Source organism: Trachemys scripta, chromosome 2 (genome assembly GCF_013100865.1).
Source record: "Trachemys scripta elegans isolate TJP31775 chromosome 2, CAS_Tse_1.0, whole genome shotgun sequence".
In the NCBI taxonomy this organism is placed as follows: Eukaryota; Metazoa; Chordata; order Testudines; family Emydidae; genus Trachemys; species Trachemys scripta.
This window is the reverse complement of record NC_048299.1, coordinates 58,953,407-58,972,268: the sequence shown is the minus strand read 5'-3', so window position 1 is coordinate 58,972,268 and position 18,862 is coordinate 58,953,407. Positions and strand designations below refer to the sequence as shown.

General features: G+C 41.3%; 1 protein-coding gene and 2 long non-coding RNA genes across 5 annotated transcripts in view; 1 reads left to right on the top strand and 2 right to left on the bottom strand.

Annotated features, from left to right (window-relative positions):
- The window catches only part of MPP6 (membrane palmitoylated protein 6), a 134,506-nt gene extending 131,508 nt beyond the window's left edge, over positions 1 to 2,998 (bottom strand). For all 3 annotated transcript variants that reach the window (XM_034760648.1, XM_034760646.1, XM_034760649.1), the window contains exon 1: positions 2,761 to 2,998. The gene's annotated coding sequence lies outside the window, so the exon portion shown is untranslated. The remainder of the gene's footprint in view (positions 1 to 2,760) is intronic.
- Positions 2,999 to 3,156: 158 nt separating this feature from the next.
- On the top strand, positions 3,157 to 12,979 carry LOC117871545. The gene is made up of 3 exons (XR_004644270.1): positions 3,157 to 3,253; positions 8,374 to 8,541; positions 12,930 to 12,979. It is a non-coding gene; the product is annotated as an uncharacterized LOC117871545 (long non-coding RNA).
- Positions 10,099 to 18,862, bottom strand: part of LOC117871544 — a 55,381-nt gene continuing 46,617 nt past the window's right edge. The window contains exons 3-4 of the long non-coding RNA XR_004644269.1: positions 17,890 to 18,154; positions 10,099 to 11,471 (exon numbers count right to left, since the gene is read on the bottom strand). This is a non-coding gene — a long non-coding RNA (uncharacterized LOC117871544). The remainder of the gene's footprint in view (positions 11,472 to 17,889; positions 18,155 to 18,862) is intronic.

Below are 18,862 nucleotides of genomic sequence, written 5' to 3'. Positions count from 1 at the left end.
TTATGTTGCCAGCTTTAGGCGAGGAATGGTCTTACTCTGAATTTGTACAGAGGCTAGCACAATGGGGACATAATCTCAGTTGAATCTTGACTGTCCCATGCTGCTAACAGAACTGGAAGATGCTTATAAATGGTATTTAAACTTTGCAGGTTCAGATCATTATATGGGCAAGTTTCACTCTGGACCATTATTTGGGGGGAGGGGTTATTATAATTAGTCTTGGCATTCAAGAATAAATGCTGTCTAGATTTTTGCACATTTCAAACTCACCCAAGTTCTGTTCCAAACCACTAGATATAGAGTTAGTCCAAGGGCAATTTTTTAAATCCAAAACTTCTTGGAAAAGTCATCTTTCTTTAAAGGTTCATCCTTTCCACATCCTCACCAACAGTTTGATACTTGCATACTTTGGTAATTTACATTTTTTATTGAAAAGGATCTGGTGATTAGTCCATTATTTAAATTAATTGCTTCTGCTGTTGGCAAAAAAATTGTAATTTTCTTTAGAAAATGATCTACTGCACATATTCTGCAACAGCTTTTAAATCATTTCAGAAATTTTTGGTATGCAGTTAGTCCACAAATATAGCAATAGAACAAATACAACTCCGAAGGAGCTGCTATGGTCTAATTGGCAATAACCTCTGTGTTACGTTTTTCTTGACAAGATAAACTGAAACAGCAGTGATCTGTAGCCTATGGAAGCACACTGAATTCAAAAGAGTTAATGGCTCAATACGTTCAAGAAGATATTGGTGGAGTGTTTGAAAATAAAATGTTACAAAAGTTGGAGAGTCTCCTCTACAACGGAGCCACGGAAATCCAAAGCCAATACAGACACTCCAGCCTTATTCATGACATTGTGCCTTGACACTGCAGACATCTCTAAGCAATGCGTGATCTCACTTTATGTGGTGCAATACCCAGGCTCAAGCAGATAGGAAGGCAGAGAGACAGCCTCTGTATTCAACATTCTTGTATGTCATCAGTTTGGTCTTTTCTTAAGAGCCTTTTAAGATTATTTTCAAAATATATGAAAGAGTAGTTGGTAAACCAGCTACCAATTAATCAACATTTTATTTTAAAAATGTAAAGTTTCTCTATGGCATTTCTAAACAGTATCTGGCGACAAATATTGGCTAATCTAAGAACATTTAGGAGTGTTAAAAGCCAACCACCATAGCAGGAATAAAAGGAAACATTATGACACTACTGACAACCAACCAGTTTAACAGACACTGTGTGTTCATAAGTAACACACCAAGATTTGTTCAAAGCCTCCTCTAGATGTCTATTTATAGCCACCCAGCCTCTCTCCAATTTCCCTTGGCCCCTCCTCCTCCCAGAGCCAAGTCAAGGGAAGTTTAATGGATGTAATCCTGGGCCCTGAGCTGCTGAGCTCATAGGAAATTCTGCAGTTCCAATCCAATGATCCCATGTACAGCAACTGGAGATAAAGAAGAGAGGACTGGTCTGACTCAAGTGGAAGCAATACATAAAGGGTCACCCTTATCGCTACTCCATTAAGCAAACTTGTTTTTCCCTCAATTAGTGTCACTGCACCACTAGTCCATACACATACACCAGGGTCCCAGTGCAAGATGTTTGCCCCCTTCCCAACTCATCAATCAACTGCTTTAAAAAAACAGAGAAACATTCAGTTCAGAGCTGACCCTGCACAACAGCAATGTCATCCATGTAGCTTCTTCTTCATGTTTTAATTACACCTTACTACTGTATTTGATAGGGGGGGGGGGGTTATGAACTGGAGCTAGGTATTTTCTCTAGAGACACTGTCCAAAAATAAATGATTGAAAAGCAGACTCCAGAACCCAACAAGAAAGTGCATGTGTGCATATATAAAGCATAATGCCAGACAGCTGGCTTCTTCCCTCTCACCAGCAACAACAGCAAGAGCATTAATGCTTTGGTGAAGCTGGATATTTCCTCCTGCATTTAGCACACACACTGCAGCCCTAACTCTGCCATGTATCCCCCTACTTCCCCTCCTCCCCCACACACCGTGTACTTCCATCAGCCTGTAGTACCAGTACAAAACCTAGTAAGGGGGCAGACCTGTGGCAATTACAACCCACCCTCCTCCCCGATCAAAACCAGCCCTCTTTCCCCCATCTCAATGCGGACTGCAGCGAGGGGAAGGGAGGCAATTCCTCGGGGAAAGAGGAACGCCGAGCAGGGGCAGGGAATGGGGAATAATCCCGCAGGGAGGGGAGATAATCCCTGGGACGGGCAGCGCGGGATCAGAAAAGGGGAGAAGGGAGGCAGCGATAGGGAGAATAATCCCCTCGGGGAGGGAGGGCGGGAACAGATAATCTCCAGGAGACCAGAGAATGGGGGCTGGGGAGGGAGCGCTAATCCGGAGCGGCCGGAGAATCGCTGGGGGCACAGCAGCGGCGAGTGACCAATCCCCACCTAGGGGGCAAAAGCAAACCCTCTCTCCCTCCCAGCGCTGCCATGTTCCCCCGCAGGTATGTGGCTCGGGGCGGGCCTGCGTGCGAGCGGCTCACACACGGGGTGGCTCGACCCCCGGAGGCAAAGAAGCCTCCTCGCAACGCCGAGGCCAGCCAGCCCCACTCGTTACAGCCTCCCGCCGGCTGCGCCCGGCAGGGGAGAGGAGCAGGGCGGAGGGGTCTCCGCAGAGACACCAGAATAGCAACAGGCCCCCTCCCCCCACTGCCTGGAGAGGAGCCCCGTCCAACAACCCGCACCGACCCCTCCGCGTGGGGGGGGGGCACTCACCGGCTGGCCCCGGCTCCCTCTCCCCGGCTCCTCCTCAGCGGGCACAGCTCTGCCCCATCTACTAACTCCGGCTCGGCTAGTCGGGTGACGGGAGAGTGCCCAGACAGCCGAGGCGGCTCCTGCCGCTGCCCGCCCGCCGGCCGGCCGCCGCTCGTGCTCCAGCACAGACTCCCCGTCCTCCCTCACAACGCGCGCGGCCGCAGCCACTATGGCGCGTGAGCGCTACCAGGGGCAGCGGTTGCGCTTCTGCCGAGCGCCCAACAGCTGCTCCAGCCAGTGAGCGCGAGCGCGCCCCCTCCTTTCCCCAGGCCCCGCCCCTTTAACTCTTCGGAGCCCACGTGGGAGCGTGCGCGCGCCGGCCGCCTCCTCTTGTTAGTGCGCCCGAGCCGGCTCACAGGCCTGCTCGCTCCGCAGTAGGGAGCCGGGATCTGGTTGAGGGGGCGTCCCATGCATTGGGGCTGCAGGCCTTGGCCCCTTCAGGGAAGGACAGATAGTGCGTTATGTCCATTAGCTGCAGGTGGTGTTTAGCCCGAGTATGGGCGGCTTGGTTCTGGGGCGGGGTGTTAGCAGGGCTCCTCAATTAGGCTGTAAAAAAACAAACTACTGTGAATCATGCCCTGCACAGAGTGGGGTGATGTGCACAGTCCATTTACACCCCCCTCTCCAGGTTTGGGACTCCACTGTAATCCCCCTGGAATCAGTAGGGGTTACACCAGGGATTAGTTTGGTCCAATGGGTGGGGATCAAATGTGTTTAGGGACCTAAACCCCAGATTTAGGTTTTAACGCACTATGTACACTCTTCTCTGGTTGGTGTCTCCTGTTGGCTAGTTTGGCAGCTCCTTACCTAGTATGCTTGATTTTATGGGTCCCATTCTAAGCCATGAATCTTTCCCCATTCATTGTATAGGGAGCCTAGATGTCTAACGCAGGCTTTGTGAAGCACAGTGTGTTCCTCAGATTTTCTAGGTGCTTAAAAATTAGGCTCTGTGATGCTAAGCACTGCAATGCCTAAGTCCCTTTGTGGATCCCACTCAATACGCTTAGCCAGCCAGTGAGAGACTAGCAAATGGAAAGAATGGAAAATTGAAAATCTAATTTTCCTCTCAGGGTTTAGTTGTTGTTTACTTTTTGCATTTTACTCCATTTGAACAATGACAATAGACTAATGTTATCACTTTTGTTTATAGTCTGCGCCACAGACACTTTCACATTTAGGCTCTCCTGGACCAAACCAATGCTGCAGTATCTGAATTGCAAACAATGGACCAGTTCATGTCCTTAGATTAGATATGCACGCAAAACTCCCCTGGAAGCCAGTAGGAGTCATATGCATATGAAAGGGAAGAATTAGCCCCAATGCACGAAAATATTTAAATCTAAAACAAACCACCAAAAAAAAAAAAAAATCCCACTACCTGTTTTCATTCAAACTTTAAAAAAAAAACTTAGTCTGTAAACCCATTTTTAAAATTGAACATACATTTTGCACTTAATCTATCTGATTATGCCACTTTAAGAAAACCAGATAGAGTGATGAACACATGATCACTCTGAGTAATGGCTCAATGCGATTCACACTGGCTCTTGCAATGGGAGCAGTAAGGGGGAGGAGGAATAAGGGCTTGCACAGTCAGAGCAATTTGGGGTAGAGTTCATTTGGAAAAAAAATTGGTTAGGTATTGATTTTTGTTTAACAGATTGGGGTTGAGCTATACCACTAGATAATGAACAAGCTGACTTTTATGCAGCCAGAAGAGTCAAAGGAAGCAGTGTATACAGCGAGCCCAGCAAAAGAAACTGTGAAGTAGGAGCCAGCATGTTAAAAATCTTTTTCAGATTAACAAATTAATACACATAGTAAATAGGATCTTGCCATTGTACGTGCGGTCTTAGGTTAGGAGGCCAGGCTGTAAACTTCCTCCTATAATTATTTACTATTTGAATTACAGTTGCAACCAAAGACTCCAGTCAGAAGTGGGTCATTGTATTGGGAGCTGTACAAACTCATGGAGTGATGTGTTCCCTGCCCCAAACAGCTTACAGTCCTCTCAATTTCTCAGCCACAAAGATTGGGAGCATGAATGGGGCTTAAAGGCACCTTTGTCCCCCCCATCTTGCACTGAGTACCATTGGACTAGACTGGAGATTACAGCCATAAAAAGTTGTGGATCAATCCTCTGTGTTATGAGGAAATGGGCCTAATTTGGGTGGAATCATCTCTTTATTATGTCCAGAGCTCAGATGCTCAGTACCCCTCTAAACATAATGAAAGAGAACAGGGTTGCTAGTTTTGTGGTAACTCTCTGTTGGTGTTACTAGTACAATGGAATATTTCTGTCTCTTCCCTTACCTAATACTCTTGGCATTGGAATAAAAGGGGGAAAGGCATACACCCCCTTTATCCACCTATTATTGGAGGAATGCTCCCGTTGGTAGTATCTTTGGGCCAAATTCTGTTCTGCTCCATGTAATTCCATCAGAGTCTGAATAATTGTTATAACTACTGATTTAGCTGTGAGATCCAGCTTCAGAAGATCCTGTCCTTTTGACAGTGTTCCTTGTGTATAATCCAGTTGTTGTGAAGCAGTGTGGTCAAATTGTTAAAGTGAGGGACGAGGCATCAGTATACTCTTTGGCTATGTTCCCATCTGTTCACTGACTCACTGTGTAACCAGTGTAAATCCTGTAATTTTTGTGCTTCTGTTTACATTTCTGAAGTATGAATATAATAATGTACACCTCACAAGAGCTTTGTGATGGTAAATTATTGAAGTACATTGAGATTTGTTTATGAAATGCAGTTGTTATTACTTCTTAGATAGATGAGTTCCAGTCGACTATCATGTTGGGTAACTCATGGAATATGTTCCACTTGTCACATGATATTATATTGCAGTCAATACACTCACAATTACTTTGCCATATTTGCCAACATCTGGGATATTGGCTCCCTAGTTTATTTATTCTGCTGACATAGTGCACAAGGCAATCATAATGAACATTAGTGATCTCTTTTTATGAGGTTCTTTATGGCAAAGGATCTAGCTAGGAGTTTGAGGCAGATAATATGAAATGGTGTCTCATGAAATATCCTCCAAATTGAGAATAAAAAAGGTCCAGTGAAGTGCTATGAAGGTGTTAAGCAACATGAGTGCAATCTGCATTTGATGAGAAATTGCATAATTTTAGGAGTTTTTAGCTGGAAAGAAAAATAATTCAAAGGGGTCATTAACATTATTAAGGATAAAGTAAAAAATTGACCAATTTCTCCTTTTAACTGACCCAAAATGAGATAATTAAGGGAACATTCAGTTATATTAAAAGGCAGTACATTTTGAACAAATGAAAGAGAATATTTCTTTTCAAAATATAAAGTCTATTTATTTAGGCTCTTTCACATATTCCGGCAATGTGGTATTTTCACATGTGGAATTCAATTCCACAGTAGGAGGTTATCAAGACAAATATTGTGGCTAGATTTTTTTAAAGGGTTGGATAATTTCATGACTGCTTACAATATTGGTAACTGGGCAAGCTGCTAATCAAATCTCATGCTTCAGAACACTAGTTTCCTCTGGGATCAAGAAAGGTTCTTTCGCCTATATACAATATTGCACAATTAGCTAGCCTTGTTATTGGGGTGGGGTAGAGGGGAAAAATACCTTCTTCTAAAGCAACAAGTATTGACTACTGTTGGCATCAGGATGCCATACTTGATGGACTAGATGGACCAACAGGCCAGATAGACAAAAGATCAATGATCTTTTATGCCTGTTCTGTTACTCCTCCCTCAATCATCTGTTAGGTCCAGTATTTTAGGGATATAAGAACCAAGATTTTTTTTTTTAATTACTTTCCTCTCTGGGCATTACTGCTTTCAGACATCAATGTTGCCAAATATCTGTCAGAAACCTTCCCCAATAGGGCTGGGCAGGCCAGCCAGCTCAAAAATAGCAGGCATTGATTGGACTCAAGAATGGCAATGATTAAGAGTGGCTTTCCTCAACTTTTGCAATATATATTATCATCTGTTTAGGTCAGTATTGCTATAGAATCTGCCAAAAACTGCTTCCCTGTGGTGGCTCAAGCAGAAACTCTTAGTCCTAAATGATGATCAGCTGTTTTAGCTAGAAGCTAAAGTGACATGTGTTTGGAATATTTAGTTGTAAAAGCACAGTTCATTTTCTTTAATTGCATGAACATATTGTTGTAGGTGTTCTGTCTGTATACTTGAGTTTTATTTTCCTTCAATGTGTGCAGCAGGAAGCCAATGTTATTTATAAGTGAAAATATTTTGCTATTTCTTTTTGCAAGAATTATATTCTCCATGTGAATGTGGCAGTCCTTTACTATTTTGTCTTAGACGGTGGAAGGATTACAATTAAAGGACAGAGTGTCTTGGAAGTCAACATTCGAGAAGGAACTTCATCTCCACAAGCTATACCTTACATAGTACAACTGGAAGTGCCCATCTTTGATCTCTACCCCCAAAGATATTAATTTTAAATGTATCAGTTATTCTCTAATGTATAACTCCGCTCCTCTGTGCTCAGCCCACATACATTCTCAGCTCTCAGCCCACACAGTTTAGAATAAAAAACTAACCCCCTTCTTGGGGTTGGCTTTATTGACAAAAAGATTAGCATGAGATGACATGACATAAAATTAATCTCAAGCCTTATCCCCAAATGTAGATGCTCCAAGAGTTCTTACCTGAGGATTACACAGTCAACACCCTAGTTTCTTTCTTTATAGACAGCCATTCTCACCCCATCCCAGCCTCATACCCATGTAGGACATTGAGCCACCTGCCTCAGCAAACCCCCTTAAGCCTCCCAGAAGGATCAACATCTAATAAGAGAGTGGGGTATTTCAGGCAAATATTACCAGCCTGTTACACACATATTATGTCTAATTAGATGAAAGGCACTGAAGTAGTGTTTAAAAGGAAGGGATATAGTTAAGTATGCCATATGCTATGATGAATATTCTTCTTTCCCATCTTTCATCTTTCCCCAAGATATGTGCACGTTTTAGCACGGAACAAAGAATATCCATAGAAAAGCATAACCGTAAAAAATTCTTGACGTACTGTTCCATTCGGTCTTGGATCCTGTCAGAGTAGGGTGACCAAATGTCTTGATTTTATAGGGACAGTCCCGATTTTTGGGTCTTTTTCTTATGTAGGCTCCTATTACTCCCTCACTCCCGTCCCGATTTTTCACATTTGTTGTCTGGTCACCCTATGTCAGAGGGAATCACCCCTCTCTGTCCTTCTCTGATAATTGTGTAGCTGATAACAAGCTACCTTATTACTTGTAACTTACAACTGATGAATTGTTGCCCATACCTTGTAAAAAACTAGATGAAAAAAAAAGCACAGCAAATAAATATGGGAGCTTTGAAAGAAAAAGTGTGAACATTTTTAAAAATGACTAAATTGTAGAAATTAGTTTAATGGAAAACAGAAACTAAAAAAGAATAAGGAAAAAAATAAAGAACCCTCCCCCCCAAAGGTGAAATATGAAAATGAATGAAGAACAAAGAGAAGGGAAACATGGTAAATTAGCCTTGAAAAATAATTTTTATAACACTATCTTTAATTTTATAGCACTTTTCATCTAAAAAGCAGGGATAATTTCACTTCCGACTGAAGTATAACAACCCCAGGAGGAAAGCTTGGCAGTTGCCTAATAGCACACAGCAACACTTGAGAACAGTTTAAGAAAGGAAGTGAAGAAGAATATGATATCTAATTGAACCTGCAGAGAGAATTTAGGTAAGTAGAATGTAATCATCCAAATTGGAATTTGGACAAGACCCCAAAATTCACTCCTGAACTCTTACAAAACTGCCATCTGTTCTCTAACCATGAGTGATGAGGGCCATTTACTTCTCATTCAGTTGTCAATTAAAGCCAAAGACCTTCATGTGGTGATTTGGCATGACTCATAGGAATTATCACATTGGGCTTTAGGATCTGATGGGTTCCTAAATGAAAATTTTGTAGGGGGCAATGCACAACAAACAGTATATTATCAAAAGTGTTTAAGGCATTACATATCAAGACAATAGGTTGTTTTAGGCTTGCAGTAACAAAGTGAGGTTCTTACCCACGAAAGCTTATGCTCCCAATACTTCTGTTAGTCTTAAAGGTGCCACAGGACCCTCTGTTGCTTTTTACACAAAGATTAGTCATCTGCTGTCCACCAATTGCTGATCTATCATCCCAAAGCCTCTCCTCGTATACATTCCTGTCACTTTCCACCTGCATTGTTTCTATGCAAATAATGAAATACTATAAAAACGCTCCCCATAATCAACTTTTTAGGTTCAAGATAAAAATTAGAGGAATTCTAGAAAATTAGGGGAATTCTAAAAACGGTGGTATCTTCTCAGTAGCTATAAATTTTGCATTTATTACCATATGTGATTCAAACTAGCCTATGGAAAGTATATAAATTCAATGACATTCTTCCTCAGGAGTGGCAAGATGAGCTCCAGATTTTCTAACTGAAAATATTGTGTGTATGCCCCTAGAAGTACTTGAATATGTCATTTAATGCATATGACTCATTCATTTAGTTTAGATTAAAATTTTTCTGTCTCATACATATCTGGTATTATCCCACTGTTACTTACTGTCCATCATTAACATGAACTTTGTTGGATCATGAAACTGAAGAAATGGGTAGTGTTTAGCGGAGGGAACACGAAGTCGGGGTTCTTGGATACTATTCCTAACTCTTCCACTGATTCTGTGTGAGTACACAGGTCACTTAAGCTCCCCAGTTAACCGCCTCAGTTGATCCATTTGCAAAATGGTCTAAAATTACTCCGCCCTATATCTATCTCATAAGATTGTTAGGCGGCATAAGTAATGTTTATAAAGGGTTCTGTGATCCTGAAATGAATGTAATAGTGTCATTTATGTTAAAGAAATCAGCCTGGCTTCATTTTATTCAGATTCTTGTACTGCACCATTCACTGTGATGTCCAAATACCTTCCAATGTTAAAAATAAACAAGGTGACTAATGTTGATCATGTGTTCTCTCTGCATTTGTCCCTTACAGAGGCAATGATATATAAGGGGCGGTTGAAGTAATTAATTTAAATATAAGCAATATGCTCTGTGTTGCTATGCAGGAAAGCACGGTTAAAGGGGAAGGACAGTCCAGTCATTAGGGCACAAGCCTAGGAATTAGGAGATCTAGGTTCAAGTTCCTGCTCTGCCACAGACATTCTACACAACCTTGCATGCGTCACTTAACCTCTGTGTCTCAATTCTCCATCTGTAAAATGGGAATAATAGCACTTCCCTACCTCACAGGGGTATTGAGTTACATGTTACAGATTGTGAGGTGCTCGGAAACTATGGTGAGGGATGCCATACAAGTACTTTAGATAGATAAAAGAAGGGGGGTTTACATTTGGACCAGAACGAAATGAGGTTTGTGTTTACTTTTAGGGTCTAATTCACCATTACCCAGCACCATAGGTAGTCATTTACAGGACTGCAGTGAGTACAAAGTGAGAATGGTACCAGAGCAGAATGATAGTGTTTTAAGCCAAATTTGCACTGGTGTAAATAGTTACAAAAAGTGCAGGGCAATGGTGAATCAGGCTCTCTGGTCCAACAGTAGTGAATTCCACAGTCGTGGGGTAGGCCCTGAGAAATCCCTGTCGCCAGCCCATACAAACTTCACCCTGCAGGTTGATAGTTCCATTGTTCCAGAGGGGCAGAACTGTCAAGGGCTATCCAGGTCATCATAGAAGCTTTGGTCTCTATTTTTTGTTGTGTTCCTTGTTTGGGCTCTTGTTGCATATTTTGAAATCTATTTGGGCCTCAGTGAGGTGGAGATCTCTGTGGTACTAAAATCTGAATATAATCACTTCCAATGAGTGCAGCAACTCCTTTGTTTCAACAACAATTTCTCAGTTCAGACAAATAAAGGCTCGCTAAAAAAATTCATAAATACAAAGACCCCGATTCTCATTTGCTCTAAGGTCTCTTTTATACTGCCAGAATGTTGTATAGGGCCCTTCATGTAAATAAGAATCAAGCCCCCAGAGCCTTTTTTCGTATTCAGTAGAATCAGAGCACAAAGGCAAAGACTTTTAATTAAAAAAACTCAAATAAACTTGGGGAAGTCAAATCATTGTAGATCTCAGCACGTTAGAAAAGCTACAGTTTGGTGGCCAACGTGAATGGACTTAGTTCACTTCGTAATGGATTGGTGTCCACATACAAAACAAAAACAAAAAACACAAAACCATCACAAGCTAAAGTAAAACTAATAAGGATTAGGAATCACCATGTTTCAAGGCAAAAAAGTTAATCATCAGCTGCGGTCAGGAAGAAATATACACCCCTGTTACACAATAATGCACAATATTAGTATCCTCAGGAGTGCAAACCCCTCTTCACTCTGCTGCAAATATCTATGGCTGCAAAAGACAGCTTCTTTCCAGATCTCCTTGACCAGCTGCAAATCTTCTCAAGTCAAAGTATATTGCTCTGCATCCCTACAGCTCCTTGGGATGCCAGGGAAAAAATTAAGCGCCTAATGAAAATCTTATAGAAGATGATTCTCTTCAGTAGCAAGCATTGCTGCCTGTTCCCTGCTCTCTGCCCTGGCAAATTCATTTAAAGGGAACCACAAGCAGATCTGGCAAGAATGACAGCAGTGTCAGAGGAGATTTTCTGCCTGAATGAAGAAAGAAAGAAGAAAATCAGGGAAGACAAAATATGAGGCAATTTTCAGAGTTAAACACTTTGGAGAGGGAAAAAAAGAAAAGGATTAGGATAGGTATTTTACTGTATCTGACTTTCACATATTTAAAAAGCATTCATTTTAATTACAACCACATTTAAGGACCAGATTCTCACTTCAGTTAAGCATGACATAATTGGGAGCTGCAAGTATATATCTAATGAAAAAATCTGGCTCAACTCTGCATACCTTTCCTACTTACTTTTCTCTTAAATTTCCATATACTTTTTTAAGGGTCAGAACCTGTGGATTTAGGATGTTGGCCAGTTTGTCCTAAATTACTTTAGAACAGAGGATTGAGCTTTTTTGGGCAAGTTTTCGGAGACGCTTCAACCAAACTAATTTTGTAATCACAGTTGTAGATGCAAGTGGTAGAATACAGAAATCTAATTACCTGGATTACCCAATCTAGTTAGTTTGGTGTATAAACCCTACTGTTTGTTCCTGTAGTTAGTTTCAGGCATGAAATTGGAGGCTAGTTGTGAAGACTTGGCTCATAGGGACCAATTTTGCCCTTACGCAGGTATAACTCCCATTACAGCATCACTCCCATTATGAAGTGCATCCATGAAAGCCAAGGTGGAGTTAGGTTCTCTCATCCCTTTGTGCCAGCTATTCTCGTACAAGTGGGCTGCAAAGCAGATGCATGAATCCATGGGGAATACCCACAGTGTCAGGAACCTTCTGTGGGAGCCACAGAACCAGCTCTGCATACCTTTTCCCAAACAGGAAGCCATGGCACAAGGAGCTTTTCAGGGCATTCTTATGCCCTAGTTATTCTCCACTGCTGCAATGGCCTATAGGTGCCATTGCAGTAGGAGCAAAAGTTAGAGCAGCTGTAGCCTGTATTGAGGGCCTAATTGATCATTTGGCAGCCCTCTGAATAGGAGAGGTGAAAGCCCTCCAGTCCTTTGCAAGTGCTGACACAGGGTTGAATTCCTCTGTTAATGTTTATATCCCACAGTTATGAAATCAATTACCTTTTCACATTCAAAGACTAATCTGAGTTTTTAAATCAAAACTGAACTGAGTATGTCTGATGCTTTATATTGCATTGAGTTTAGGAAATCCCAGGATCTGTGGGGTTGTGTAATTTAAAAAATATTAATGTATAGTAAAAACATCCCTGTTTTCGTGTTTTATAATGCTATGTCCCCTTTCTCCACCTCTTTGTCTGACTTGTCTATTTAGATTGTAAGTTCTTCAGGGCAAGGGCTGTCTACAACTGGGTATTGGGACAGTGCCTAGCATGATGGGGCCCTGTCTTTGGGCAGTTCCTAGGCACTATCATAAAAATAATAGAATGTAATATTATTTTGAATGTTTTTTTTCCTTGTTTATTTTAGTCATGTCACCTAAATGCTCACTTTGGTTCCCCCTTCTTCTTTTCAGACTTCCTGCTCTGACTCCAGACTTCAGCAGATTTCTACCTGACATCAGTGCTTGTATGGTTTTTCAAAAGCACTTCACCCACCACAGTGCTTCTTTTCAACATTTGGTTGGGTTTTTTTTAATTAATAAAAGTCAAATTGTGAGCGGTCTTTAAAGCTCAGGGTTTTTTTTAAAAAAATTAGAAGTTAAAAGCTGTAAAGTCGGGGGAGAGGGGGTAGTTTCTGAAAGTCACAGTTGAGCTAGTGCCATCAAAGGAACAGAAAGTTAATTTTTTTCAGCAGAGACTGTCAGTGGCTTTTAATGCTGCTTCATGTATGGCTGTGTCAAGGCTGATTTTCATTTCTCGTTAGAGAAAAAAATCTAGAGAATCAAACGCTTTTCACTAAAATGTGAAGGTTAAAAGCAGCAGTGTCCTGGGTACAGAACTGTTCAAAGCGCTGCTGGGTAATATTGGTAACTATTTGCCATGTAGTTGTGTATCAGGATTCAACCTAAAGGATCCCAAAACACTTTATAAACTGATACACATGTATAAAGGCATCATTTCATCTACCACAAGAATACAGTAACCTGCAGGGGAGATGCAACAGCAGTGAGCAGCTGTTCTACACAATACTTTAGGACATGGTGTGAAGAAGAATACCCGAATTCAAATGAAACTACAGGTTGATTTTAGGAAGGAGGTAAGTAATTTGGCTGGGTCACTCAGGGGTTAACCTTTCTACTCTTACAAATACTGCTATCTGTTTTTAATCACTGCAAGTGGTCAAGTTCCTTAGTTTACATCTTAGGCAGATGACAGAGGCCCAGATTCTCAACTGTGGCCAAAGAATGCACAGCACAACTTGTGTGTGTGTGAAGGGGTGACCTTAAGGCACTTTTGCAGTTCCGTAATCATTGTTCAGCTGTGTGCTGGAATAAGTTAGAACCTGAATGCAACTGGGGATTACCAGGGTACAGGGAATCCCCAGTCATGCCCCCTGTTTTATGGTCCCACCTTCTACTGTGGGAGGGGAATGCTGCAGGAGCCATTACACCAGCTCTACAACACAGTGGATCACCCATGCTGGCGTGATCCTCCTGTAATCATCTACACAGGCTTTTGGGCCAATGGCAGCATGGCACAAAGTGGCCCTAATGCAGGGAAGAATCTGGGTCACCAACTTCAGAAACACAATTTCCCATGCCAAAATTTTGGTTCAGTGCTGCTTCCGAGAGAGGTGTGCCATCTACTGAATCACCTATGCCACTTCCTGCAGAACCTGGTGTTCCTTGGAGGTCTCCAATTCAACTATCGATAAGATAGGCAGTGCTGGGCTTTGTGAGAGCTGATAAGCTCACCGCCCAAGATGTAAGTAGAATTGAGGCTTGAACGTAGCCTAAAAGAGGCAATGTATAAATCAAGCTTTAAAATTCCAGGTAGTTACAAGAACATAAGAATGGCCATACTGGGTCAGACCAAAGGACCATCTAGCCCAGTATCCTGTCTTTTGACAGTGGCCAATGCCAGGTGCCCAAGAGGGAATGAACAGAACAGGTAATCACCAAGTGATCAACCCCCTTTCGCCCATTCCCAGCTTCTGGCAAACAGAGGCTAGGGACATCATCCCTGTCCATCCTGGCTAATAGCCATTGATGGACCTATCCTCCATGAACTTATCTACTTCTTTTTTGAACCCTGTTATAGACTTGGCCTTCACAACATCCTCTGGCAAGGAGTTCCACAGGTTGACTTTGCATTGTATGAAAAAATACTTCCTTTTGTTTGTTTTAAACCTGCTGCCTATTAATTTCATTGGTGACCCCTAGTTCTTCTGTTATGAGAAGGAGTAAATAACACTTCCTTATTTACTTTCTCCACACCAGTCATGATTTTATAGACCTTTATCATATCCCCCCCAGTTGTCTCTTTTCCAAGCTGAAAAGTCCCACTATTATTAATCTCTCCTCATATGGCAGCCGTCCCATACCCCTAATAATTTTTGTTGCCCTTTTCTGAACCTTTTCCAATTCCACTATATATTTTTTTTTAGATGGGGCAACCACATCTGCACGCAATATTCAAGATGTGGGCCTACCATGGATTTATATAGAGGCAATGTGATATTTTCTGTCTTATTATCTATCCCTTTCTTAATGATTCCCAACATTCTGTTCACTTTTTTGACTGCCGCTGCACATTGAGTGGATGTTTTCAGAGAACTATCCACAATTACTTCAAACTCTCCTTCTTGAGTGGTAACAACCAATTTAGACCCCATCATTTTGAATGTATAGTTGAGATTATGTTTTCCAATATGTATGACTTTGCATTTATCAACATTGAATTTCATCTGCCATTTTGTTGCCCAATCACCCAGTTTTGAGAGATCGTTTTGTAGCTCTTCACAGTCTGCCTGGGACTTAACTATCTTGAGCAATTTTATATGTGCAAATTTTGCCACCTCACTGTTTACCCCTTTTTCCAGATCATTTATGAACATATCAAATAGGACTAGGCCCAGTACAGACCCGTAGGGGACACCACTATTTATTTCTCTCCATTCTGAAAATTGACCATTTATTCCTGCCCTTTGTTCCCTATCTTTTACCCAGTTACCAATCCATGAGAAGACCTTCCCTCTTATCCCATGACAGCTTACTTTGCTTAAGAGCCTTTGGTGAGGGACCTTGTCAAAGGCTTTCTGGAGATCTAAGTAAACTATATCCACTGCATCCCCTTTTTCCACATGCTTGTTGACCGCCTCAAAGAATTCTAGTAGATTAGTGAGGCATGATTTCTCTTTACAAAAACCATGTTGACTCTTCCCCAACAAATTATGTTCATCTATGTGTCTGACAATGTTGTTCTTTACTGTACTTTCAACTGGTTTGCCCGGTACTGAAGTCAGGCTTATTGGCCTGTAATTGCTGGGATCAACTCTGGAGCCCTTTTTAAAAATTGGCATCACATTAGCTATCCTCCAGTCATTTGGTACAGAAGCTGATTTAAATATAGATTACAGACTACAGTTAGTAGTTTTGCAATTTCACATTTGAATTCCTTCAGAACTCTTGGTGAATACCATCTGGTCCTGGTGACTTATTACTGTTTAGTTTATCAATTTGTTCCAAAACCTCCTCTAATGATAACTCAAACTGGGACAGTTCCTCAGATTTGTCACCTAAAAAGAAGAATGGCTCAGGTTTGGGAGTCTCCATCACATGCTCAGCCGTGAAGACCAATGCAAAGAATTAATTTAGTTTCTCTGCAATGGCCTTATCATTCTTGAGTGCTCCTTTAGCATCTCAATCGTCCAGTGGCCCCACTGGTTGTTTAGCAGGCTTCCTGCTTCTGATGTACTTAAAAAATATTTTGCTAATACTTTTTGAGTCTTTGGCTAGCTATTCTTCAAATTCTTTTTTGGCCTTCCTAATTATATTTTTACATTTCGTTTGCTAGAGTTTATGCTCCTTTCTATTTTCCTCACTAGGATTTAACTTCCACTTTTTAAAGGATGCCTTTTTACCTCTCACTGCTTCATTTACTTTGTTGTTTAACCACGGTGGCACTTTTTTGTTTCTTTTACTATGTTTTTTCATTTGGGGGTATACATTTAAGTTGAGCATCTATTATGGTGTGTTTAAAAAGTTTCCATGCAGCTTGCAGGGATTTCACTTTTGGCACTGTTCCTTTTAATTTCTGTTTAACTAACTTCCTCATTTTTGTGTAGTCCCACTTTCTGAAATTAAATGCTACAGTGTTGGGCTGCTGTGGTGTTTCCCCCGCTACAGGGATGTTTAAATTTAATTATATTATGGTCACTGTTACCAAGCGGACCAGCTATATTCACCTCTAGGACCAGATCCTGAGCTCCACTTAGGAATAAATCAAGAATTGCCTCTCCTCTTCTGGGTTCCAGGACTAGCTGCTCCATGAAGTAGTCTTTAAGGTGTCAAGAAACTTTATCTCTGCAACCTGTCCTGAGGTGATATGTACCCAGTCAATATGGGGATAGTTGAAATCCCCCATTATTATTGAGTTTTTTATTTTAATAGCCTCTCTAATCTATCTGAGCTCACTATCACCATCCTGGTCAGGTGGTCGGTAATAGATCCCTACTGCTATATTCTTATTATTAGAGCATGGAATTTCTATCCATGGAGATTCTATGGTACTGTTCAGTTCATGTAAGTTTTTTACTTCATTTGATTCTATGCTTTCTTTCACATATTATGCCATTCCCCCACCAGCATGACCTGTTCTGTCCTTCTGATATATTTTGTGCCCTGGTATTACTGTGTCCCATTGATTATCCTCATTCCACCAAGTTTCTGTGATGCCTGTTATATCAATATCCTCATTTAAAATGAGGCAAGACTTCTAGCATTAGTATATAAGCACTTTAAAAACTTGTCACTTTCTAGCTGTCTGCTATTACATGATGTATTGAATGGAACTTTTCTTCATTTGACTGTTTCTCATCAGCTCCTGCCTGTATTTTATCATCTTCCATCCTCTCCTCCTTACTAGGACATAGAGAATCTCCATTAATATATCCTCCCCTAAGAGATGTCGCTGTCTGAACTACGTGCTCCTCCGCACCTGTCACTTTCCCCCAGCCCTTAGTTTAAAAACTGCTCTACGACCATTTTAATTTTAAATGCCAACAATCTGGTTCCATTTTGGTTTAAGTGGAGCCCATCCTTCCTGTATAGGTGCCCCCTTTCCCAAAAGTGTCCCCAGTTCCTAATCTAAACACCTCCTCCCTACACCATCGTCTCATCCACGCATTGAGACACCTCATTTACATAGCTTGAAATAAAAGTTAAAAAATTGAGATTCACATTTTTTCTATCAGAATGAATGTTGACCACCAGTATCTGCCAGCCTCCAGTATCTATCAATGGCAAAGCCATTCACATGGATGGAGACCCTCTCTATTCTCTGTAGCAACACAGCTTTTGTAGTGCCTTTCACCTTTTGATGTCCTGGAAACTCTTCCTAGGAGCGAGGGGGGGCGTCATGTCACAGCGGTGGAATTGGCATAAATTAATGCTGACAGGGTTAAGAAGGTGCTTCTGGGTCACCATTGAAAGCAGGCCATAGAGCTGACATTCCCTGCTCTGCATCCATCCTCTTGTCAGGATCTGCAGCTGTTCGCTTTCTTTCACTCGCAGAAGCAGAAGGGAACATATGGCTCAGTATATTCATATTTTACATCTTGCTCTTCTTTCCCCGTGACCTGTTTAAGAGAATGTGTCAAAAATCTTGCCTTTTTCATTTGGATTTGGAAATGACTAATACTGGGTACAAATTGATGGTGGCTGTTTTGTTTAGAATTTAAAAAAAAAAAAATCTTAACCCAATAGACAAACATAATTTGGGATCACTTCCAGTGCATCAAGTTTAAAGTACAAATTTTAAAAAGCCATTACAAAGAGTAAACTAAATTCCCCATTCCTTTTACTATAATCTATTTTTTCATAAAATAAAGATGCATTCAATGAAATCACACAAAATCATTTTCAAAATTTCATGATAGACATTCCTTGGTAAATGCAAAAGATCTGTATTATTATAGCAATAAGACACAACAAGGTATACGTTGGCCATTAATACACTTCCTGGGTGGTTGAAGTTACTCGGCCTTTTGCTTCACAATGCACATAAGGCACATTTTAATAGGCCATTAAAACAGGGTCTGTTGTGTCTTATTGTTGAAGTAATCTATTATCTGAATTAACAAGAACTGTGCTAGAAGCTCTTTTGGAATGAAATGAGTGGAATTCAGATGAGACCATATTTAATACTTTTTGCCTGGGAAATGAATGAGAGCACTGTTCTCCAAGCATGCTGCTCTCCATTTACAGTTGGGAAAACCAGAAAAGTCTAGTGTTTCTAAAAAGGTCTAGAACTTTCTGGAAAGATTTTGTGTCAAATTGTCCCCTCT